This window comes from Schistocerca serialis, chromosome 2, assembly GCF_023864345.2.
Source record: "Schistocerca serialis cubense isolate TAMUIC-IGC-003099 chromosome 2, iqSchSeri2.2, whole genome shotgun sequence".
In the NCBI taxonomy this organism is placed as follows: Eukaryota; Metazoa; Arthropoda; class Insecta; order Orthoptera; family Acrididae; genus Schistocerca; species Schistocerca serialis.
The window spans coordinates 46,171,118-46,198,537 of record NC_064639.1 but is presented as its reverse complement, the minus strand read 5'-3'; positions in this window follow the sequence as shown (position 1 = coordinate 46,198,537).

The window sequence follows — 27,420 nt, the reverse complement described above, 5'->3', positions numbered from 1 at the left end:
CACCTAGTGTGGGGAGTCCGCTATGGCACAAACTAGAAGCCACAGATCATGTCGCCGTCGCTCCGTACGTTAAGGCCATATTAACAAAGGTATTGAATAAACAATGGTACGAAGTAGGGAATATGAATGTACTTAATTTCATTAAAAATTGACGACCTCTGGACACCTTCAACAATCTTCAAATTGTCAACAGAAACCGCTTGAAAATCACTATTGGATAACAGTTTATCTTTTAAAGCAGCACATTCTCAGTTATAAGGCAGGCTGTTGCTTGAGATGGTTAAAAGACATTTTCTAGTATAAAAATAAATTGCCTTACATCAACTATAGTGGCGTTTTTAGACAATAGACTACAATAACTACGTGCAGACATTTGCTACTCATTACATTTACAAAACATGAAACGGCAGGGACTTTGGATTTCTGAGTGGTGAGTTGCTGAGAATTAAGGACACAACATTCTGAATATATCTAATTGCCACAGACGCAAAATTCAACGTGAACAATAACGAAGAATGAAACTCAAAGAAACCACAATACGTTACGAAAACTTTGAAATACTGTCTTTTAAACATCTCGAGGATTCTTTATCTTTAATTTATAACAAAGCAAAACTTTTGAACTTTATACAGATTAGAAAAATCGCTTCCAGGGTCACTCTCACGATTTAATAATTATTTTGGTTTTTTAGAGTGCAATACTACAATGAGAAAAATACACGTAACACTTCAAAAATTAAAAAAAAAAAGCTTTCAACATAGCAGAATATTGAATTTAAAATAAAAAAGAGAGCTATAGTAAAATAACAAGCATAAGCAACTATTCACAGGAACAACCAACGACAAATTCAGACCAAATAAAGGGGCTGAAATACATACGTTACCCAACGCACAGTAATCGGTCTGTGCACAGGTTCTTCAATTCAGTACGGATACTAACACAGACATAAAATATACCTTAATTTTCCGTAACAAATAAATGGAAAAAAAACATAGGCCTCCAACCAATGCGGAGAGAGTTAGGACAGACAACTGAGCCCGTAAAGCCGAGGAGTACTTAATGTTAACATAGTAAAATTCACATAACGAAATAAATTACAACATGCACACAAGCCTCTTAATCCTAAATCTCGCATCCTAAGCAAACAGCTAAGTTCGTGTGGGTCACATAGACTCAGTTAACTAACAATGAAATATTGTAAGTGGAGTTGGAGCCCCCTGACCCGACAGTGTAAAATTTAGTGACTTGGCTTCCCTGTATTTCAGGAACCACTGTAGCCAATGACATGAAACTTTTACAGGACATTAAACTGTATGTTATGAGTCTGCTGAACTACAATAATTGCACTTCAGCCACTGCTTTCGGAAATACAATATTTTAATTACATGGTAAAAACTTTGTGTAATTTTTTGTACGTTATCCTAAATAATTTTGACTATGCATAACATTATGTTCTTCTTTTAGTTCAGTAGACGCCCTGAAAATATGAATACTCTACTAGAAGTGGTTTCATAGATGTAGGGAAAATTGCAACAGAAAATGAAAATTTTCAGGAATGGCTTCTAAAGTTTCAAAAGACTGTAACTCATTTAATGCGTGCTTTTTTTTTTTTTTTAGTCACTCAGACCACCCTACACCGTACTGTGTATCATCATTTTTATATTTTTCCAAGTTTTTTCTCCTTTTTTTTCTGGCCTCCTTAGTGGCCAACTGTGCTGCATACTCTGCTTTATCAGTGCGGACCTTATCCATCCGTTCAAGTTCTCTGATGCAGTTTGTTCCAGGATTAATTCCTGTATGCTGTAACGCTTTCACCCCAGCAATGTTGGCATCATTAAAATCAATAACAGTATCACTTGCACTGACCGCGCACTTTAGTGTCTTCATTCCAACAAAAACAGTTTTTGGCAAGCGAGTCCATATAAGACTATTGAACGACTCATTCTGATTTTGAGTCTGACCATGCAGACACTTCTTCAATAATTCAGGATTTGCCAGGTCTCTTAAATAACTTTTATGATATCCATGACTGCTGCTGGGATGGAATGTTTATGGCTGCATGAACTTTTTGAGTACTAGGTGTAACGGTTATTGCACCATGAATCAGATCCAGGAGGGCAAAGGTGGTGTACTGCTTTTTCATCAGTTAACAGTCTCTAGAAAAAGTTAGCGCATACTGCCTGCTTAATTTCCAACAAATCCTCAGTATTATTTCTAATGGCTATCCCATAATACTGCTGTAGATCATCAACCATTGCCTGCCAGCCTGCCTCTTATGGTTTTACCATCAGAAAGTTTCTTGTATTTCAAACTTTCTTTCAACTTTACTGTTTTTGACAGTGCTGCCGATAAAAATAATACAGGAATCCAAAGCATTCTATTTAAAAAGTTACCGATTTTATTAAATCTTGAAGAAATGCATGTAAACATGTTAACGTTTTCACTGGTGTATATTATGTTTAAAAAATTAAATAAAACACTTTCCATATGAGTTTATAAGTGGTACATATACTTGGTGGATTTAGGTATCTTAAGGGGATCTGGAACGGAAAGAATTTTTTTCACATTTTCAGATTTTTATCTCATAAAATTTGCAATTTTCCCTATATATATATATATATATATATATATATATATATATATATATATATATATATGTATAATTTTGGCTGTCTCGCCGAATAACAGTCAAATAAATAAACCGAAAACCGAGAACTGCTACAAAGGACTAACGTCACCACGAAAAAGCTGGTGAAATTCTAGTCCTAATTCATGTGCAACACTTAATGTAATTTCTATTAGTTATATGGTTCGTGTGCAGCCAACGAACACATTAACCAACGAAGACATTGTTCTATACTTGTCATAAGAAATTTTTTAACGCCTCAAACAAATCAGAGCATAAGTGTGAGTAATGGAAAGTTTTCTTATGTGTAACTTTTATAAAAATAATTAAACTGTCTGTAATTTTGTAAGTTTTTCAACGACAGATCGAGCACAGCAGACATTTTAGCCCAGGTTTGTTCTATTTCAGAGGTTGGCAAACAATTGGCAGCTGCTGCCAATCAGAGTTTTGAGAATAGTATGGTACTGGTACCAATGGAGTATTAGGGCAAGGTGATTTCTGACCCAGAGTACCGTTATCCAAGATGGCGGCGATGACGTCATCCAATATGGAGGCCATGACGTCATCAAAGATGGCCCATTTTGGTGGGAAATTTGAATTTTGGTGGGAAGATAGGTCAATTGGGCTACCTCCACTAACCTAGCCCCCCTCTTCTCCCCTCCCTCAGAAAAGTGGTGATAAATTCAAATTCCATCAGGACAATGCATCACACCACAGTTACCTCTATTAACCTAAGAAAATGGCGAGAAAGAAAGGGCACTTGGGCTAACTCCAACCTAAGTCATCCGACCGCCACCTACTCCTAGGAACTGGCTCAAGTTTGTATTTTCACGGGAAGATAGGTCAATTGGGGTATCTCTGTGTCTGTGTTCAATGTTTTCTGTGTTTGTCAAATATCTGTTTGGCTCACAATCCACAGACTGCGGCACCCTTTAACAGATTCAGCGTCTGTTTGTTTGTCAAATGTCCGTTTGGGCCACAGTCCACAAACTGGTGCGCCTTTTAACAGATTCTGAGTTGTGTTATGTGTTTTCTGTGTTTCTCGAATATCTGTTTCGGCCACAGTCGACAGACTGCTGCATCCTTTAACAGATTTTATCTATGTGTTACGTGTTTTCTGTGTTTGTCAAATATCTATTTGGGTTACAGTTCACAGACGGTGGGCTGCGTGCGTGCGTGTGTATGTGTGTGTGTGTGTGTGTATGTGTGTGTGTGTGTGTGTGTGTGTGTGTGTGTGTGTGAGTATGTGCGTTTTTCCATACTGGATATTATACTCAGTCTTTTCCATCTTTCCAGAATTCGTCCCTCACATGTCGCCTGAGCTAGCCCATCAGCTGGAGGTTGAGGGGGCTGGAGCACAGCACGAATGTAAGTACATTTGTAAAATGTAGTTCTTAGATAAAATAATTTCGTGTAATATATATTGGTTTTCTAAGTGCCTAGATTGAGCTATCTGAGACATTCTTTTCTTGTCTTTCTAGATGATTCTATGGATAGGGAGAGAGTCACCGAGTGTGTCATACAATCAGAGCAATGCGGGGGTGAAATCCCTGATTGGGTTCCTGAGATGGCGGCCGCTGCGGATGAAGAAGAATCCGAAAGGTGCAAGCGTATGACCCTTTTAGATGAGGTGGAGGAGATAGCGGAGTGGGTGGGAGACCTCTCTGAATGTGCTGATGAGTTGCTCAAGCCATGGAGCCAGAATGAAGAAGGTGAATATTTTTAAACTTTATCATTACAGCAAATAATTAGCATTATTTTTTTCTTTTAATTTCTTTTTTTTTAATCTGGATCGTTAAACTTATTTTTCTATTGATTTTACAGGCATATGACACAAAGTACATCGTGTGTCTAGAGCTGTGGCTGTGGGGTCGGGAACAGGCTACACACTATACAGACACACAACGCCTGGTATAGCACCGATCACAGCTGCGCGAGAGGCTGCAGCAGCACCTGCCCCCGCACTGCCGCAAGCCCTCTGAAGACTGAGAGGGGCATCTGCCTCCCACCTCACTGGTCGGCAATGGGGACATCAGACCCCGGGAACCGTCGTCACAGCCCGGTTGTTCCCACCGACCATCACTGCCTCCACTTCCTCAGACAGTTCGCCCCTGCTGTCAGCAAAACGTGTGTGTACCAAGGCGCATACCGCTTCCTGCAGCAGATGCATTCTCACTAGCCCCATCATCGACGGGATGATTTGTAGACGTAGTAATAGTAATATTGATTATTCTTCGTCTAGCGGTAGTGCTGTCTCCCATCCTATTGATAGTGAAGGACATCAGAACAACGGTATAATGACTCCTCTAGAAAACTCAGCAGTTGCTAGGGCTTTTGAGGGCCGCATCTCATTGACAAGGACTGAGAATTCGGGAGGGAGATATCGCGACCCTGTCCGGTTTTTAGAAGCGTGTCTCCCTGTCTTGGAGACCGAGTTCCTCAAAGTCCTAGACGATCCAAGATTTAACGCCATTAAATGAAGTGCAGTACTCTGCTGCGAGCTAAATTACCACCTAAATATCCTCGTGATGCAGAGGCCACAACTATGCACTATATATGGGGTGGTTGGTTCAAATGGCTCTGAGCAGTATGGGACTTAACATCTATGGTCATCAGTCAACTAGAACTTAAAACTACTTAAACCTAACTAACCTAAGGACATCACACAACACCCAATCATCCCTGACCCCGCCGGGAATCGAACCCGGGAACCCGGGCGCGGGAAGCGAGAACGCTACCGCACGACCACGAGCTGCGGACTATATGGGGTGATAATGGCGTTATTTCTCGGAGCACTTCCATTGTTGAGTGGTATCATGAATCAACCTTGAGCACTATTATGGCCTGGTTTTCCGAGATGGAAGTTCGAGGATCCGCTAAAGCGTACAGCAATATACCAATCCTTGACATCCATATACATGTCTATGATCCGGTAAATAGAGAGGGTCTAGCTATATCAAAGTCCCTAAAGACATAGCTAACAAGAAAGCATTCATTAATGTCGAAAATCGATTTGATAATGCTTGTTTTGCATGGTCAATCCTGAGGTTGTGAGAGAAATTACAAGAAACATTCACAGCGCCCGAACAAAGTCTGTGATATTAAGACATCTTATAACTTCAGTAGTATAGAGTTCCCCGTAAAGATACAGGACATACGCAAATTTGAGGTGCAGAATACCGGAATATCGGTTCACGTTTATGGGCTGGAGAAGAATAACGACATGTCAGATGAACAGGACAAGCATACGGTAGTTGGACCCCTACATTTCTCAAAGTTTGCAGGTGAACATAATCAGCATGTAAACTTGCTGCTCTTCTCTGAAGGTCATAATTCTCACTATGTGTCGATCAAAACATGTCCCGACTCCTTTCCTCCCAACTATCAACTACTCATCGTTTATATTTGTTTAAGGTGTCTGAACTATTTTTCATCAGAAGAGTTATTAGCGATGCATCTATTAGATTGTGCTTTCAAGGACCCTGTACGTGTTATTATGCCTACAGAGGAAAATAACTTCATTAAATTTCAAAATGCTCACCACCAGTAGCGATGACTTTTGTAGTGTACGCCGACTTTGAATGCCTGCTAACTCCTATTACTCTATGTGAAGGGAGCCCCTTAGCCTCATATACAACGTTCACACAAAAACACGTACCTTATGTGGCAGCATTCCAAGGTGTATGTGGATATTATTCTAAACTTAACCGCTATGAGTCATATGTTGGGGATGATCCTGCGGTTTGGCTCCTCACTGAGCTTGAAAAACTTTCATGGGAAGCTGGTAAGCTCTACAGCACCAACATTCCCATGACCAAATCAAAGGAAGATGATGAGTTGTATGAAAAGGCGGTCAATTGTCATATCTGTGGGCTGCTGTTAGATAGAAAAGCGGAAACTCCCCATAGAGATCATTGCCATCTTATGAGAAAGTTCCGTGGTGCAGCTCATAACACATGCAATTTGAAGTATAAGTTCCGACAGCACATACCTGTCTTTTTTCGCAATTTGAGTGGGTATGACGCTCATTTCGGTATGAAGAATGATCAGACCAGTGTCCTGCCAGAAAGTGTTGAGAAGTACATTTCTTTCTCCAAACGAATGACGCCAAAAATTACGCTCCGCTTCCTTGACTCTTCACGCTTTATGCAGACTTCGCTCCAGAAACCCGTTGAAACTCTACCTCAGAATGATATGCATATCACTCGATCAGCATTTCCTGATGAGGAAAAGCTCCAACTTGCTACTAGGAAAGGACTTTTCCCATATGAGTATTTCGATAGTATGGCAAAACTCAATGAAACCAGGCTTCCCGACATATCTGCATTTACCAGCACTCTCACATTCGATGCCGTAACTACAGCAGATTATGAGCATGCCGTGAATGTCTGGTGGGAATTCAACATAACCAATTTGGGAGAATATGCAAGACTATACATGGACACAGATGTGCGTTTTGTCGAAAAGTTCCAGAGTGTATGTTTGCCACGTACTCTCTTGACCCCACCTTTTATTACATGGCACATGGGTTGTCTGGTACGCAAAAATAAAAAAAAAATGAAAAATAAAAAAATACAGCAACTGTTGCAGCCTCGAACTTTTCACTGATGCTGCAATGCTTCTATTTTTTGAGTGCGGGATCCGTGGGGGACTTTGTCAGTGCGTCCACAGGCATGCCAAGGCAAATCCTCATGGATGGTGTCGGATTTTATGCATCCCTAGATTAGAGTTACATTATGTACCTAGATGTGAACAGCTTATATAGGCACACCATGATACAGCCACTGCCAGCTGGCAGGTTTCGATGGGTATCCGAAGATGAATTGAAAGGATTAGGTGGAAAAATAATGGATCTTGCAGGCGATTCTGATGCATGGTATGGCCTTGAGGCAGACATCACATACCACATAATTATTTGCATAGAGAGACAGCGACTTGCCGTTGTGTCCAGGGCAACAAATTCCGCGAGGTAGCACCTTCCCTAAACTGTTGGCTACTATTGGAGATAAGCGTGTGTTATCCATTATAGTAATCTCCAGCAGTGCCTCAGCTTAGGGATGAAGCTTGTTAGAATCAACCGGGCTATCTCCTTTCATCAATCCCCCCTGATTGAAGGAGTATATTGAACTAAATACCGAAAAGAGAGCTGTCGCAAGTAATGACTCTGAAAAAGTTTTTTATAAATTAATGAACAATTCCATTTTCGGATAAACTATGCAGAATGCAAGAAATTAACGTGATATTTTGATAAGAACCGCATGGGAAGGGGGTTATGGCGTGAGAAAGTGTACAGCCAGGCCAAATTTTAAGTGTGCCACCATCTTCAATGAAAAGTTTGTTGCTGTGGAGATTTCGAAGACTGCAGTAGTGTATGATGCCTATTTATTTGGGGATGTACATACTGGATATCTCCAGATTCTACATATACCGCTTCCACTACGAGCAAGACCTCATTTTGTAGAACCAAAGTTGCTTAATACACAAACAGACAGTTTTATCTACTGGATCAAGAACTGTGATCCATATGACGTAATTAGGTGCAACAGTAAAGAATTCGACACATCTTCTTATGAGATCGATAATCCTTATGGTATTGTTCGTAAGAAGAAGGTTATTGGTCCCATGAAAGACGATGCGAATTGTTTACCGATTGTAGAGTTTGCGGGACTGAGGTCCAAAATGTATGCCCCCCAGAGGCAAGTAAAGGGTGTTCGACGTGCAGCATCTCGTGCCCTCACAGTTGAAGGCTATTTGCAGTGCCTGTATGTTCACAGCGTTCTAGGCGCTCATCCGCACATAGTTCGGCAAACTAGTATTCGATCGCGAGGTCACAAAGTGGACACTGTACTGCAATCTAATGTCGGATTGTCTCCTCACGACGATAAAAGAGTCATTTGTGAGGATAGGGGTGGAACACTCCCATACTCACACTATTTACTTGAAGCAAAAGTAGGGGTGGGGGATTCTGATTGAGAGAGAGAGACAGAATAAGTGTGTTAATGGGATGGGGTTTTTGTGTCAAATAGTATGGCTCTTTTATCATAGTGTAATTATTGGTTGGTGTGTGATGTGTGGTGTAAGTGTGTGTGCGTATGTGGGAGTGTAAAAATACGTATGAATCTGTGTGCATATGTGTGTGAGCGTAAAATATGTATGAATGTGTAATATATATATATATATATATATATATATATATATATATATATATATATATATATATATATAAGCACCATGTGCTGGAAAATAAAAAAAAAACATTGCGACTTTATTTATATGTAAGCAAAACGTGCTGAAAAAATTAATATTATTGTCTCTCTTTCGCTATTCATGTGTGTGTGTGTGTGTGTGTGTGTGTGTGTAAACAGAGTCGTGTTTAAGGTTCACCAACCACTAGCCATCCAGTCATAGGAGCTTGAGTTCCATCCATATCATTTCTTTTTTTGTAGTACAGCTGTCTGGGTTGTACGCTTTAGAGCCACCCAATTAATTGTTATTATTAAAGTATTTCAGCTGTCTGTGGTGGAAAATGTCTAAAGCCAACCAGTTCAAATATAAAAAAAAATACTTACAGCTGCTGAGTTAAGTTGGGGCCATCCAGTTAAATGTTAAATGTTGTTATTAAAGTGTTTCAGTGATAAATCTATATTTCAAAGATATACCTCGTTAAGTTGGAGTCCCTCAATTAATTAATTATTTCACAGAAAATGTCAAAACAAAAAAATTTATAGCCATCTAGTTAAGTAGAACGCCAATTCACAGAGCAACTCAGTTCAGTATAGTCTGTTTGGATGGAATTTCATTAGTAATAGTATTTAGCGTGTAAGTTAGTCTATATGTCTGCTCTAGTTTTAAGTATGGCTCTACAATGGAAAATAAAAAACATTCCCTTCAAGGAATCTCCAACACGTGTTGGATTCTAGTTGGAAGTTAAAAGTATCTCTGCAATGAACTGAACTGTATCTCAAGAACTATATATATATATATATATATATATATACTCCTGGAAATGGAAAAAAGAACACATTGACACCGGTGTGTCAGACCCACCATACTTGCTCCGGACACTGCGAGAGGGCTGTACGAGCAATGATCACACGCACGGCACAGCGGACACACCAGGAACCGCGGTGTTGGCCGTCGAATGGCGCTAGCTGCGCAGCATTTGTGCATCGCCGCCGTCAGTGTCAGCCAGTTTGCCGTGGCATACGGAGCTCCATCGCAGTCTTTAACACTGGTAGCATGCCGCGACAGCGTGGACGTGAACCGTATGTGCAGTTGACGGACTTTGAGCGAGGGCGTATAGTGGGCATGCGGGAGGCCGGGTGGACGTACCGCCGAATTGCTCAACACGTGGGGCGTGAGGTCTCCACAGTACATCGATGTTGTCGCCAGTGGTCGGCGGAAGGTGCACGTGCCCGTCGACCTGGGACCGGACCGCAGCGACGCACGGATGCACGCCAAGACCGTAGGATCCTACGCAGTGCCGTAGGGGACCGCACCGCCACTTCCCAGCAAATTAGGGACACTGTTGCTCCTGGGGTATCGGCGAGGACCATTCGCAACCGTCTCCAAGAAGCTGGGCTACGGTCCCGCACACCGTTAGGCCGTCTTCCGCTCACGCCCCAACATCGTGCAGCCCGCCTCCAGTGGTGTCGCGACAGGCGTGAATGGAGGGACGAATGGAGACGTGTCGTCTTCAGCGATGAGAGTCGCTTCTGCCTTGGTGCCAATGATGGTCGTATGCGTGTTTGGCGCCGTGCAGGTGAGCGCCACAATCAGGACTGCATACGACCGAGGAACACAGGGTCAACACCCGGCATCATGGTGTGGGGAGCGATCTCCTACACTGGCTGTACACCACTGGTGATCGTCGAGGGGACACTGAATAGTGCACGGTACATCCAAACCGTCATCGAACCCATCGTTCTACCATTCCTAGACCGGCAAGGGAACTTGCTGTTCCAACAGGACAATGCACGTCCGCATGTATCCCGTGCCACCCAACGTGCTCTAGAAGGTGTAAGTCAACTACCCTGGCCAGCAAGATCTCCGGATCTGTCCCCCATTGAGCATGTTTGGGACTGGATGAAGCGTCGTCTCACGCGGTCTGCACGTCCAGCACGAACGCTGGTCCAACTGAGGCGCCAGGTGGAAATGGCATGGCAAGCCGTTCCACAGGACTACATCCAGCATGTCTACGATCGTCTCCATGGGAGAATAGCAGCCTGCATTGCTGCGAAAGGTGGATATACACTGTACTAGTGCCGACATTGTGCATGCTCTGTTGCCTGTGTCTATGTGCCTGTGGTTCTGTCAGTGTGATCATGTGATGTATCTAACCCCAGGAATGTGTCAATAAAGTTTCCCCTTCCTGGGACAATGAATTCACGGTGTTCTTATTTCAATTTCCAGGAGTATATATATATATATATATATATATATATATATATATATATCACATCACCAACTAAATTGTAAACTCAAGAACTGAATGAAATGAATAAAGTAAAAAAATTAAAAAATTTGTTACTCTACATCACCGCTGTAATTAAATTTTTTTTTTAAGCAGAAGGCTCTAGGCTTTAACCTAAAACAGTATTTAAGCCCAAGCGATGTAAGACTTACCTTTTAAAAGTCGCTGAAGGGCGATAAACTAAAAACAACGTAACTACAATAAATTTTCAACAGGGATAAGGCCCACAGCTTATCTTGAAAGACTGTAATACTTGATAAGTATGATCCTTATAACTTAAAGCGGCTGAAGGCCGATGCTTTTAAAAAACAACACAATAAATTTTCGACAGGCATAACGCCTTTGATTTTAAAAACACAATTACAAGCATATAAATTCCAACCATCGGCTATGAGCCATTAAAAACACACAATTAAACGCCAATAAGAAAGGCAGTACAGGCAACGGCGCTCAGAAGTTTCCAGGGGGCTCGGTCTGCCCTTGACATCTTAATGATCGCTTAGGTGTGACAAGAAGTCGGCCCAACTATACTCGATACACCGCAAACACAACCAAGAGACAGTCAGCGACCCACCGACAAGACGACTTGCTAACCACCGACCAGTATACCAGGGTTACAAAGCCAAAACGTTACAGACACAGCCGCCCACAACCAAATATACATTAAGCTGTCAAAAACTACACACCATGTTGGACAGTGACAACAGGTGAGGCAAGGACACTGCCTGAATTTACGCCAGTGACCAGGGCAGATAACCGGAACACTAACGGCCACAAAGGCAGAAAATTCCTCTGGTGCATTTGAATTTCAAATCGACAAATATAGTTAATTACACCACACGGCAGCTAAATCGTTACCAACTCGAACACTCGCTGTTGCTCCCAGGAATACCACCAACCAACGGGACAACATGAACAGACATGGCTGTGGTAATTAAATCACCACTCACGTCGTCCAGAAGGATGACCGAGCGATGATCCATGAAGACTGTCCCTGGCTCAAGTGATGCGTGGTGGCAATAGTCGGGCGAGCTGTGGACATCCAGGCCTTACTGCTGTTCCAGCCCGATTGAACCAGTGTCGTGTTCCAACTTCACGACTGGCAGGTCCGAACTGCCCTCCTGGCGCATTCCAACTGACTCCATGACTGACGACAACCGGGAAGTAACAGCAGTGCAGCAAAGATAAGACATGCGGGCTATATCGATAGGCTTTGCTGCTGCTGCAGACGGGCAGGATGTGAAATAAGAGATGGCACAAGCACGAGCTACACACGGCTCAGACATAGGTCTCTGAAAGAGTTAGGAAAAAAATTCATTTATTTCTCATCCAACTTAAAATTAATTTTACATTTTCATAAGTAGATACAGCAACACTTTTTTGATACTTGTTCTTGAGTCGATGGAGAGAAGGACACCCGTAGAATTCCAGGTCTTGAATACAAGCAAATTTAAAGATTTGACGCATCCATGAGATCTTCTCCTTCCCCTTCAAGTGGGTGATGGTATCTGTGTGATCGAATAATTTAAGCACAGTCACCATATCTTTATAGGGTATGCCAGGATCGTCCCAGCGAATTCCATGGTAGAAATGTGTTAACCACTTTGCACTCTTCCGTGTCTTAGCACACCTCTCATGATTGAAAGACCCTGGTGATGGAATGTTTGCTGACAATGTCTCTATTATTCCAACATCTTGTGTGTACGCTACAGACGCAACATCTTTAAATACGAACTGTCTACACTCACCGTCATAGAAACCCTAAATGTCTGCAATGATGTTCACACCTTGAGACGTCATCGTGAAATGCTCTAGGTACAGTGCAAAACCTATTCATTTATACAGCTCGTTGCACAACATCTGTGACCGGCCACACGGTCATGTAGAGGTGGTGGTGGTGGTTAGTGTTTAACGTCCCGTCGACATCGAGGTCATTAGAGACGGAGCGCAAGCTCGGGTTAGGGAAGGATTGGGAAGGAAATCGGCCGTGCCCTTTCAAAGGAACCATCCCGGCATTTGCCTGAAACGATTTAGGGAAATCACGGAAAACCTAAATCAGGATGGCCGGAGACGGGATTGAACCGTCGTCCTCCCGAATGCGAGTCCAGTGTGCTAACCACTGCGCCACCTCGCTCGGTGGGTCATGTAGAACTAGAGCATATGTGGCAGTGTGTTCTGGGAAATTTGTCGATGATTCAAATTCAATTCGCACATCTATAGTTCCAGACTTAATTATCTCATTCTGTTTCGAGCAGTCTGTTACGCTGAGCGGTGAAAGCTCTTTGAACTTACTTGGACTGAGTAGACACCCTCCTCCCTCTCCTTCATCAGTTTCAAAGTAAGAAGCGCGAAACCTCGCATACATGTCATACGCTAGGCTCTGTACATTTTGATTCCACTGCAGATGTAGATTGTCATATGGGTAGAATTCTGGATTGAGGTAGACGTTGGCATTAGTTAACTTGCAGTTGTCAAACATGGTGGAATAATTTGCTACATTATCTATCAGTCTGAAAAGCAAGTATGATGAACCTAGGTGCTTCTAGATGGGAGGAAGTTTTAATAGCCCATGAGTGTCTGCTCGCAGTCGATAACACTGGATACTCGAAAACCTCCCATGAGCAAAATGTCACTGACAGAAATGTACCTGAATTCAGTAATTTTAAAAGCTTCAAACGCTCCTCGTCTGATACACTGATAGGAGGCATTTTCCATATTATCTTGATGATTGTGATCGTATTCTCCTACTGAGCTCCTTGAATGTATGAGTTATTGTCTGTCGCACTCCGTACCAGAATGAGTTCCTGTTTAGCGTTCATAATAATCTGTCTCATGTCCTCAAAGTACCCAATAAGCATTTTTAGAGGTATGCAGGCAGTAAGTCGCTTGTATTCTGCAACTGTTCTATCCTGTGGATAGTCTATGAACCATCCCACATTGTCTAAACCATGCAGATCTGCTGGTGATGCAGAGACGTATGTTTTAAGGGCTGATGTTGTGTCGACATTGGGTGTACGCTCGATCTCAGACCCATTGAGTTCATAGCGTATCTCTTCGAATAGGAATTCTAAAACGTTACATATTAGCTTGGATCCCACTGTATCGCTGTCGTCGGTTTTCTTGAATGACCCCACTAGATGCATGAAACTTCTGCACGGAAGCGTGAGTGCGTCTTGGTGCTGGATGACAATCCTGATTTCATCGTTCTTGTTAAATGTTGTTGAAGCATAAGGTTTATGAGAGAAGTATTCTTGACGTTTAATTCTCTCATCATACTCTACTGGACTGGTTATATTGAGTGAGGACGTCATTACGTGGTTTCAGGCCAACTGATTTAAGAAACTCGTAGCGCGCACATGTTATCACTTTGCTGTTCGGTAGCGAAGTGGCATGCTGTGGATTGCGTGCACTTGTTTTATACCATACGTCCAACGTGCCTTAGATGTAATCGTACAGTGATTTCCTCACCACGAAAGTCAACAAGTTGATTGTTCTGGGCCACAATACGTAGCTCCAAATAGTCAAATATCTGAGCTGTTACTTGAAGCTATATTGCATTGACAGGGGTCTCAACAATCTTATACCCTGTTGCAACTGAGGGGAAGAATCCGTAAATAGTGTGAATCAGACTATCGTTGAGATAGGAGTTCGTTGCAATGTTACACTCGACACGGATTGTGCTGACGGGGAGTATATCCACTGTCTGATCTGACTCGTAAAATTTACTTGGATCCTTCAAAACCCGCCCTTTTGTGAAACCCAGCAGGCGCCGTATTGAATCTTTCTGGTTAAAGTCAATCGTTGCATTTACAGTCCTTATTTCAGATTTAAGTGTATTGATGTTTGCAAGTAGTTCAATACCTTTTCCAGACTGTTTTAAGACTTTGTATAAATCGTCAATATCGTATGCAACCCGTTCTATTTCCACAATATCTTTTTCATCATTAATTTCCAGATGCAGTCTACTGTTAGTCTCAGTGACGTTTGGGACGCTGTTGTACGTCTCCAGTCCAGTCAATACAATACTCCATTCACCAACGCGCAAATCAATTGTCGGGAACTAATTAGCATGCAATAGAGATGATAGTTATTTCAACTTCAAAGTGTGCGACATCGCATCTGAACCTCAACTGATGAAAGAATGTTTTGAATCCCCTCCTTATAGAGCATGCTTCTTCTTCTTCTTTTTCTTTGCGAACGCCAAGATAAACATGATGCATAGATGTCCACAGAGATGTGTATTAAAGTCCTGATAGCGTCGATAATTGTAGAGCACACCTCTTCTGTGAGTGAAGTATCGCTGTAATAATTCTGGTGGTTGCAGGTCACCAAATGAGTTATTTTTCGTAACATATGATACCCAGTGGGTGACGGGGCCTCCAGCAACATCTAAATTCACAATAACGCATTTACCAGTTTCCCACATTGTCTTCGGTAATGAACCCCCATAAACACACAACGGAATCTTGGTATCTTGAATCTGGCTCTAACGAACTTAAGATCAGTATTTGTGAGTGGTCGATCTGGTAGGACGCTAATGGGCTTTTTTTATTATTTATGAATAGATCAAGCGCTTTCCAGTACGATTTCAAGTATAGTCCTTTTCCGATGGCTGCGGCTACCATCATGCGGTTATGTTTTCTTGCCTCTTCTAACTGTGCTTGGGAGTTTTGCTCGTTCTTGACATTTCGAGCAATAGCTGCAGCACCACCAGCGACGGAACCTAAGCCGGGAGCGCGGAGAGGGCCGGGATGAGAAATGGAATAAAACCGCCAGATGCCTTGGGTATTGGTAGCATTCGAGGTGCTTTATCTTCTTCTTCTTCTTCCCGCATCTTTCTGCTTCAGTGCGTTTTTAGCTCCATACATCGTAGTCAGGATACAGTTCTTCAAACAGCTCTGCTTCCCGCCCTAGTCCTTTTTCTTCTTGTTGTTTAGTGCACAACGTGCAGCTTTCGTAGCTCGCTTGAAATTCATCACTCCTAAACCCAACCTAATTTTTCCACCTATGGTTTCATCAACTGCAAATGCTGCGATGCATTGATCTATACCAATATCCTTTCTCTCCGTGTCGCCTTAGCCTTAACAGCTAAAATCCTATCTGCAATGTGACGACTTGATAGATCTTTATTTACAGTGTATGTAATGTCGTGTTCCATACACGCTTCGTCGAGCAGATTAACCCCATTATCACCTCGCGCCAAGCGTTTCTGAAGCTTTGTCCCAGGTCCACTGTAGTTATGTGTAATTCCGCTGGCAGTTTGTCTAGAATACCACCACCTCCTCTAATGCGTCTCCTGGCACGCATGTTATGCTACTGCAGTGGTTGTGAACTATTCACGCCCATTATATACCAATCGTCGGCATCAATCCAGCTATTTTTGTGTAGCACGAAAACCAAGCCATTTGACTAGTGCTTTATTTCCCCGACGTATTATGACTCTCTCCACGAGAAAAACAACAGGTTCTGAGCTTTTCTGCATCTCCTCGGTGTAGAAGCAGCCTGAAGCTTCTTCACCTTTACTGTCCTTCGTTGCACCTTTGAACTGTAAATATCTCAGTTGACCAGTTCGGTAGGTATGATGTCTCAAATATCGTCTGGTGTTTTGAGATTCGCACCAAACCATCTACATTAAATTTCTGTTTGCGTGGATCCAGCGTCTTAATGCGATAGCACACCGTATCCATGAGTTCATTATCACGAACATCGATTGGTCTCATTTTTATTGTGGTATGTTTGGTTCGATTATACTGAGAATTTATTTCTGGGAGATCTGTCCATTTGCACGAGCTGCGAAGGTTAAAACGTATCCACATTCGAACTTTTACTGTTCTGTTCAGACGCTCCACGATACTTGCCTTCAGGTGAGTGAATGTTGAGTAGTGCTGTATTCCGTACCGTTGCATCACTGTCTTGAAATACCTATTGTAGAATTCCCCACCGTCATCGGTTTGGAGGTTGTCTGAGCATCGATTCGTCCCTGTCTGTAGCAACCGCTCAAAAACATCGGCGACATTTCTACACGTTTTGGTTTTGACAGGTAATGCCCAGGCAAATTTGGAGTATGTATGAATAACCATTAAAATATATTTGAATCGGTTATTCTCATATGAATATTCCCTCATATCTACAAGATCAGCTTGTCACAAATCATCCAAACCTTTAATCATAACATGCCTACGAGGGTATGTTTTGCGTGCTGGTTTGTGCAGTTCGCGAACTAGTGTCTCCATACTTATTCGATGATACCTCTCTCTCTAAGCTCCGAGATTATTGAAACAATCTCGTTCGAATGAGCTGTATTACCTGCAGCACCTGATTCCATGAGTAGCCCTAGGCGATCTATTAGCTCGTTGGGGTCGTCACAATATACACTCCTGGAAATTGAAATAAGAACACCGTGAATTCATTGTCCCAGGAAGGGGAAACTTTATTGACACATTCCTGGGGTCAGATACATCACATGATCACACTGACAGAACCACAGGCACATAGACACAGGCAACAGAGCATGCACAATGTCGGCACTAGTACAGTGTATATCCACCTTTCGCAGCAATGCAGGCTGCTATTCTCCCATGGAGACGATCGTAGAGATGCTGGATGTAGTCCTGTGGAACGGCTTGCCATGCCATTTCCACCTGGCGCCTCAGTTGGACCAGCGTTCGTGCTGGACGTGCAGACCGCGTGAGACGACGCTTCATCCAGTCCCAAACATGCTCAATGGGGGACAGATCCGGAGATCTTGCTGGCCAGGGTAGTTGACTTACACCTTCTAGAGCACGTTGGGTGGCACGGGATACATGCGGACGTGCATTGTCCTGTTGGAACAGCAAGTTCCCTTGCCGGTCTAGGAATAGTAGAACGATGGGTTCGATGACGGTTTGGATGTACCGTGCACTATTCAGTGTCCCCTCGACGATCACCAGTGGTGTACGGCCAGTGTAGGAGATCGCTCCCCACACCATGATGCCGGGTGTTGGCCCTGTGTGCCTCGGTCGTATGCAGTCCTGATTGTGGCGCTCACCTGCACGGCGCCAAACACGCATACGACCATCATTGGCACCAAGGCAGAAGCGACTCTCATCGCTGAAGACGACACGTCTCCATTCGTCCCTCCATTCACGCCTGTCGCGACACCACTGGAGGCGGGCTGGACGATGTTGGGGCGTGAGCGGAAGACGGCCTAACGGTGTGCGGGACCGTAGCCCAGCTTCATGGAGACGGTTGCGAATGGTCCTCGCCGATACCCCAGGAGCAACAGTGTCCCTAATTTGCTGGGAAGTGGCGGTGCGGTCCCCTACGGCACTGCGTAGGATCCTACGGTCTTGGCGTGCATCCGTGCGTCGCTGCGGTCCGGTCCCAGGTCGACGGGCACGTGCACCTTCCGCCGACCACTGGCGACAACATCGATGTACTGTGGAGACCTCACGCCCCACGTGTTGAGCAATTCGGCGGTACGTCCACCCGGCCTCCCGCATGCCCACTATACGCCCTCGCTCAAAGTCCGTCAACTGCACATACGGTTCACGTCCACGCTGTCGCGGCATGCTACCAGTGTTAAAGACTGCGATGGAGCTCCGTATGCCACGGCAAACTGGCTGACACTGACGGCGGCGGTGCACAAATGCTGCGCAGCTAGCGCCATTCGACGGCCAACACCGCGGTTCCTGGTGTGTCCGCTGTGCCGTGCGTGTGATCATTGCTTGTACAGCCCTCTCGCAGTGTCCGGAGCAAGTATGATGGGTCTGACACACCGGTGTCAATGTGTTCTTTTTTCCATTTCCTGGAGTGTATATACTGCGGGATTCCATTGTTCACTGCTTTATGCTCAATGTCAGTACCATCACCGCTGCTGCTGCTGTTGTTGTTTTCGCCTTCAAGTATTGCTTTTATAATGGTTTTATATTTCTTATTGCTCAGGTTTTTCATGATCTTATGTACAGCAGTCATGTGCAGTATTTCACTGTATGTTTCCCTATCATTAACAATAATTTATAGGTTTTTTGTTAGGTCTTAGGAAAATAAGATTCATATCTCACTCAAGCCGATACATGCTTCACAGAACTCAGGTTTTTCACACACACATTTAATCTGTTTCTCTTTAGGTTCAGCGTTCATGTGCAAAGAAAGGTGCTGCTTCAGATTATCAACATCACTATGCACACTTAGGGAGTTTACAACATCGTTGTATGCTGAGTCTATGCTAGGCAACTAATGGTTCAGTCTCTCCAGTGCGAGACATATGGCAACATCCAGGTCTTATAACTTCGTAACTGAGGCATGTTTTAGATAAACATAATTGTCACTCGATTTCACACATAATGCACAGTCATCACACACTGTTGTAATAGAAAGTGTCACACCAGTAAGGTGAATGTCTGGGGGAGAACGAGTTGGAAAATACTCTGTAGTCATCTGCTGATTGATGTAGCGCTCTGCACGACATATTTCGTCCAATTCGAACTCGGAAATTGGCACTTTAACACACTTGGATACATTTTCAATCTCCATTCTCCCATGCAAACCCCAGACATGATGCGCTTCTATAGCAATAGCTCAAATGGCTCTGAGCACTATGCGACTCAACATCTGAGGTCATCAGTCCCCTAGAACTTAGAATTACTTAAACCTAACTATCCTAAGGAAATCACAGACATCCATGCCTGAGGCAGGATTCGAACCTGCGACCACTGCAGTGGCGCGGTTCTGGACTGAAGTGCCTAGAACCGCTCGGCCACAACGGCCGGCTATAACAATGTCCACACGCTACGATCCACTGGGAGTTAAATTGTATGTGGAGGTGAAAAGCACAGGTGCACTCGACACCTTCTTATCCACAGTATCTGCATTCTGTGGTTGCACTATCACAGGGATGTTCTGCTAGGCTGGGTCATATGTTGGTGACCAGTACTGACCTCCACCTTGTTGTTTAACAGCATGCTGGTGACAGCATTCAATGTGTCAGGGGCAGATCGCGTGTCCTCATCACACAAATCGATGAGTGGGACAGACAACAGCACTCCTTATCCTGCTCCATCAAGTGGGCTATGTGTGCTACCAGATCCCACGTGGCTGCTACTTGTTCAGACACGCTGGATGCTGTTGCTGCAGGTCTCGACAAGATGGCAGCTGGGGTTGCTACAGGTCCGGATGTGGCAGCAGAGCTTGGGATGTTGGTGCTTGACCCAGTTGAACAAAGACAAGGAAGCATTAGACATGGACCAAGATGCGAAAATATTGAATAATGATAATAATAATACTAAAGCTAACCAAAGAGAAAGATGTGATAGGCTTACTTTTCCATTTAACCCTGTTGTGCATGACTGTGCTGGAGTGCAGCTTCTGTTGACGCTTCATTCTTCTTCTTCTTTTCCTTCTTCTTCTGGTGCTGCTGACTGACTGAGGTCCCAGAGATGCAGAACCTCTCCTGAATCTCCTACAATGACGTCACCAGATACTACTATACTACTGGCTGAAGTCGAGCATGTGACCAGATTAAGGGTTCTTTTTGGGTCCCACCATTTCCCCCCCCCCCTCATGGATTACGTCACAGAACAGACGACAGTGCCCTCTGGTGGTCGTACTGTGTATTAGACCATTTAGGACTCGTGGTGAACACACTCGATGGCTGGACTGCATGAAATTGTTTAAATAAAGACTCATGTCCTGCACTGGTCGAACCTATGCCTTCAAATCCCTAGGAGTAGGTCGGGTGACTTAGGTTAGTGGAGGTGACCTTTCCTTCCCGCCAATTTCTTACGTTAGTAGAGGTACCCCAACTGACCTATCTTTCCACCAAATTTCAAATTTGGCCCCAGTTCCTAGGAAGAGGTGGCGATCGGGTGACTTAGGTTAGTAGAGGTACCCCAAGTGTCCTTTGTTTCCCGCCATTTTCTTAGGTTAGTAAAGGTAACCATCATTTGATGCATTATCCTGATAGAATTTGAACTTCCTGCCATTTTTCTGGGAGGGGAGGGGAATGGGGTTAGGTTAGTGGAGGTATCCCAATTGACCTATCTTTCCACCAAAATTCAAACTTGCCACCAAAATCGGCCATCTTGGATGACGTCATCGCCGCCATCTTTGATAGCGGTACTTTGGGCCAGAAACCACATTGCCTCAATACTCAAGAGTAACTCAGGTGCTATCCTCTCTTCTGGATACTCTCTGGGCTGCAGAAAATATGGACTTGTCATTACTGCATCCACTTGACTGGGAGTGGCATTTCGATGGTAGACCTAGGTGTACTGTACAGTGCGGATGAGGACCAGGAACCACTCAGGGTGTTGTACCGCTACAACTATCCAGCAAGTCTGAGGTGCTGTCCGTAACTGAAACTGTGCCACTGGGACTCATTTCACCTGTTTTGGTGGAATATGTTTGCCTGGTGTCAAGAGTAGGCAAATGCAAATGGATAGGGGCCTATTAATCTTCAGGGGTTCAGACATATGGAGTATGAAGACACTCCTCAGGGAAATGGCAGCAATGGTGAGGAAAAGACACTAGGTGCACTCAGTATGTATCCTGGGGGTTCTTATTCAACATGTTGGAGAAGCTATTCCAGCAGCCATTGAGAGAACAGGGTGCAACCAACTCCAGATAGTGGAGCATGTGTCACTACACATCGGAGATGCCTACCTGGGTAGTTGACTACGTGTAATGCAGAAAAGGATTGTTTAGATTAGGTGACAGTCCATTAAACGATAGCTGTACGAAACTCAGCCATATCAGTGTAAGATCGAAAGAAATGCGTCGTACAGGTGAGAGCATTAAAATCCTAGTGGTAAACACCCGAAGCATTGAGAACAAAATTCCAGTGCTCAAAGTGCTCATGAAAAGCCGTGAAGCTCACGTAATACTAGATACAGAAATATGGTTGAAACCTGAAATTGACAGCAGTGAGATAATTGGGGAAAATTTAAGTGTATATCTGAAGGATGGGCTATTGGTTAGTGGAGGTGGTGTATTCTTTGCAGTAGACAAGAAACTGAAATCCAGGAGATAGAAATTGAGACTACATGCGAGATTCCCTGTATTTCATAGTGATTTCTTTCGTAAATGTATATTGCCATATACCGCAGTACGTCACCGTAAATGTGTTTCAACACTGTTGCGTTGAACTAGACGTGGCTGTAGCACATGTAATATTCTGCTGTCTTACTCTCACCGTTTAACTGTCTTATCCAGACATTTTGTAGGGTGAGACGTACAGTTTCATCTGGAATCCATAACAGGTGCCACTTCACATTTTCCACGAAACTATTTCACTTCCAGTCGTGTAATCAGATAAAGGTGAGACTAAAATCCTAGAACCGACTAAGTATTCGAAGCAAAAGTGTTGGATGTGTAGGCTGACATTAATCAGCCACCGCCCGTTTATATCTTTTGGTTACTGTAGGTCACAAAATTCTAGTCTTTACGGGAAGTGTAGTCCGCCATTTTAGCATGGATGGTGAAAACGGACACTCCCACACCACAGAAACTTTTATTCTTCTTTTTCTGGAAAATAAATTGAAAGTTTGAAAAGATTGTACCCCGAGCTCTAAAGTTCAAGCTTTTACAGTTATTCTCAGGTGAGCCATGGCTATGAGGGACCTAAAACCACAGCCTCCTGGGAAAATTAATTTACCAATATACGAATCACGACTGGGGACTCAGAATACGCATCTAACCTCTGTTAATGCTGTTTCACCACTCTAAGTGTCGCTAAGCTTCGAAGAATACTAAGTGATAAAACAAGAAACAACTAACTGTCAGAATTATAAGCAGAAATTAATTTTAAAAAGCAGCACTTTCCTTTCAGTTAACGGAAACAAAATTAAATATTTTCAGCGTGGTCAACTTTGTGAAGGAAACGACTGATTATTGGATTAACAACTACGGAAATAGAATCTTCAAGGCGATAGACTCTGCAGCTGTAATGAATTCTTTGATAGATTTAATGAAGCCTTCAGCTGCCATTCTCTTTATTTGATGTACGATTGTTGAACTGTGCTACAACCATCGATAGTCGAGCCCCACCTAAAATGACATCTTTGTTTATGTATGACGGAAGTGGTCTGGAGCAGCTCTCAACTGGTTCTCAGAGGGCATGGTGGAAGGAAGACGGAGCCAGGCATGGGTACGTTGAAATTTTAAGAATTTTGATTTTATTTATTTTTTTAACGCAGCAAAAGCTATAACGATGTTCAATCCGTTAAGGCACTGTCCGTCCTTCCAGCAAGTAGCACATTACGAAATGGTAGCAGAGTGTGGTTTATTTTGAAGGTAGAAACTGACTGGAACTTGTATCGAACATCATTGGTGATTCATACAGTTTATGGTATTTTGTAATGTAAATTGTTCTGACAGAATCTGTTTGCATTCGACGTGTTTCAGGTATACTCAGTGGACACATGGAGCTGAGAAGGGTTACTAGAATCAGTTACCTAAAGAGGGACCAGCTGAGGTACAAGTTAAACATCTTTGGAAACCAAAAGAATGTGATGCGATGGAACTAGCGACATAACTGTGCACAGCGCTAGGGAGGCTAGTGTAATCTAACATGGCTTTTGTTGATCAGATGAGTGTGACCGTCAAGCGTTGCACCGTGAATATTGAGAAAAATTTACTCTTTTTGGTAGTCAAGCTCTGTGAGTGCAGGTGTACTGCGTCCAAGTTCTGATTGCAGATTGGTTCAGTCGGGTAAGTGATTTGAATTTGGTGGTTACTGAATCCAAACAGAGGTTGTAAGTCAGTGAGTTTCAGACGCGAGTGATGCAATTACAGATGACATTAAGCACATTAGGGTGGGTTGGGTGTATGGGGGAAAGCGAGAACGAAACTCTTGTCTCAACAAATAATGCTAGCACCTCTTGTAATACGGAACATTATAATTTGATTAATTCCTGTAATTTTGTTAAATTACCAAAACCTGTCTTAAATGTATTGCACAAAGTGGAGAATCTTGCTGTAAATACCATGAAGAACGTAATGAAATGTTTGCTGTTTTATGTTGACTTAGAAAGACAGGTTGTGAGGCTGTTTTCCAATTACTGTACGCTTTGTGTTGAGATTCCTGATCTGAACTGACGGGAGATATATTGGCACAAGGGGTGTTGGCTTGATTTGCGTTTCCGCGTCTTAAGAGGTAGGTTGTTAGGATTAAAAATGAGCTGATTAATGAGTACTTTTCTCGGTTTCAGTGTTCAGGTGAGCCATTGGGGAGGTACATACGAGAGGTGAGCGCAGTGCCGCTCCTGGCCTCGTAGGGCAGCTGCCCGAAGTCGAAAGTGTGGCTACAATCTTACAAGGACTTATTTGGGAGGACTGATCACACGTGGTGTTCACGCAAATCAGATCGCTTAATTACCGACACTGGCGGCATTAAGCAAGCGGACTTGCGACAGCAATGTGGTGGGTAACCTATAATGTGACTGGTGAGGGCACCCAGTCAGGAGACTTGCCTGAAAGTGTTAATTCTCATAAGGGTAGTCATCTCCGGTGCGGGGCACCTGGCATTTTTGCGCACCAGTGACGCGCTGGAGCGAAGCAGCGGTCGAACAGCCGACGCCAGCAGAGGCGAGGAAGATGCCCGCCCAAGGTTGTACTAGGAATTCCCTTCCTCGGGTTTGTGCTGGTACTAACCATGAGCCGACCTCTGTGACCGAGCGGTTCTAGGGGCTTTAGTCCGGAACCACGCTGCTCCTACGGTCGCAGGTTCGAATCCTGCATCGGGCATGGATGTGTGTGATGTCCTTATGTTAGTTAGATGTTAGTTAGATGTTAGTCAGATGTTAAGTCCCATAGTCCTTAGAGCCACTTGAACTAACCATGACGCAGTGTGTATGCTCTTGGACTCTGGTAACAGCAGATATTCATCGAGTTATCTACTGTATCTCACACACCAAAGTATTTAAAAAATTTCTCAGTTAAAGTCAAATACTCACACTTGTTAAACGCTAAACGGTCAGTTGATGTCTTTAGGCGGATTATTTTAAAACTTTCTTAGCCTTTGGATGTTCTTGTGATGAAGGGATTGCGTGAGGTACCAGTTTAAAACTGGGCTGTGATTTTATGGACAGTGAAGTGCTAATTTTTGGTTATTCTGGAGTGGAGTGTTACTTTTAATTTAATCCCACTTGTGTCAGCAGCACGATAGTGGTTCTGGTGCGGTGCTGTAGCCAGTGTGTGCACGGCATTTGATGTGCGTCGTTTACCGTTTTCGTCCTGCTACCTTTTTACCGAGGTGTTGTGCACTTGTATATGCCAGGCGCTTGGATTTTCCTACAGCAATGCGGACGTCTGAATGTGTCCTCAGCTGCCGACCTCTTACTTCGGCGGACGAGTTATTTCCCTACGTTAGTGAATAATAAATTTTAAAGCAGTGGTTCGGAAACTTTTTGTAACGCGACCCACTATTTTTCTGGAGACATTTTCGTGACTCAGTATATACATATGTATACTCCACCACTACAGTTACTACGTAGTAGTTAATAGAAATATAAAAACTATACGGAGGGTGAGTCAGTAACTATTGCCACGAAGAATAACTCCGAAAGTATGATAGGAGCTGAAAAGTTTGTGGGACAGATGTTGCATGAGACAGCGGGGGCCAGAATATGACGTTGGGTTTTTGTGTCTATGTGGGGTCGCTTCAGAGATATAAAGGCCAACTTTGTTTTTTTTTTTTTAAAAAAGGGATGCTGTAGTTTGATTCTCATTTTCTGATAGCGGCTATCGAGACGAATCCAGTGATGTGTAACGGTAAGGTCTTTGAAGGTCACAAAGGTGACATGAACGTCCATTTACCAAAGTTGTTTGATGTGATGACCATTGGTATCAATGCAGTGCTGCAATATTCTAATCGTGGACTGAGTGGTATTCCTTATCAAATCAGCACTTATCGAAGCACGTGCTCTGACAATTCTCTCTCGCATATCTTCAGGTGTAGTTGGATCGCCTTTATAAACAAGAAAACGCAGAGGCGTCAAGTCTGGCGAACGAGCCGGCCACGACACATCTCCTCCGCGTCCAATCCAACGATTTGAGAATTGTCTCTGCAACTCATTTCTAACCGTCAGCGAAAAACCTGTCTGACACCCATCGTGATATAATATTCTGTTCCATGTTCCTAAAGGTATTTCTTCCAATAACAGACCTAATGCTTCTTGCAGGAATGTGGTGTACTTCCTACCAATAAGATTTCATTCAATGAAGTAGGGGCCTTTAATTCTGTGCTCGAGAATCCCATACCATACATTCACCAACCACGGTTTTTGGTGTGCAACTTGCCGCAGCAACACTGATATTTCTATTGCCCAAAATACATGTTATGGAAATTAACATTTCCATGGTTCGTGAATGTAGCCTCGTCAGTAAATAAAATCAAATTAATAAATGTGTCATCCCTTTGACTCTGAAGTTGAGCCATCGGCAGAATTCAATGCGACGCAAATAATCCGTACCAGTTAATACTTGGTGGAGACTGATATGGTAATGATAATATTTATGGACATGTAAAACACGAACAACACTCATGCCAGATTTCCTCGCGATTTGACGCGGACTAACACAAGGATCTCCGACCACAGTGGCAAGAGTACCAATTTCCGTTTCCTCATTAGTAACTTTCCTTTGCTGGATATGTTTCCTGTGAGTTAAGGAGCCAGTTGTTCTCAGTTTATCATACAGGTATGTAAATGTACGGCGTGTAGGTTGAGTACGTTGAGGATATCTTTCAGAGTATATGTCTCTAGCTTTCACTGAATTTCGTTGGAATTGTCCGTAAATGAGAAGCATACCGACTTGTTCTTCGAAGGAATACATCATTCACATTCACTTGATTCGATAATACTAGTGTTACCGTTCCTATTAGTGTTGTATTGCGAAATCGTCGAATGGTGTTTACATGTCAATGGCACATTAGATGGATACGCCGTATTTGGCGAATATTTACTATTTGCAAGATAAGCGAGAGAGAATTGTCAAAGCATGTGCTTCGATAAGTGCCGATGTGATAAGGAATACCACTCAGTCCATGATAAGGAGATTGCAGCACTGCATTGATACCAATGGTCATCACTTCGAACACTTTCTGTAAATGGACGTTCATGCTACCTTTTTGACCTTCGTAGACCTTCAAAGACCTTACCGTTACACATCACTGGATTCGTCTCGATTGCCGCTATCAGAAAATAAATACCAAACTATAGCATCCCATTTAAAAAAACCAAGTTGACCTTTGTATCTCTGACGCGACCCCACCTAGCAACAAAAAACCAACGTCATATTGTGGCCCCACAGACTTTTCAGCTACTATCATAGTTTCGGAGTTATT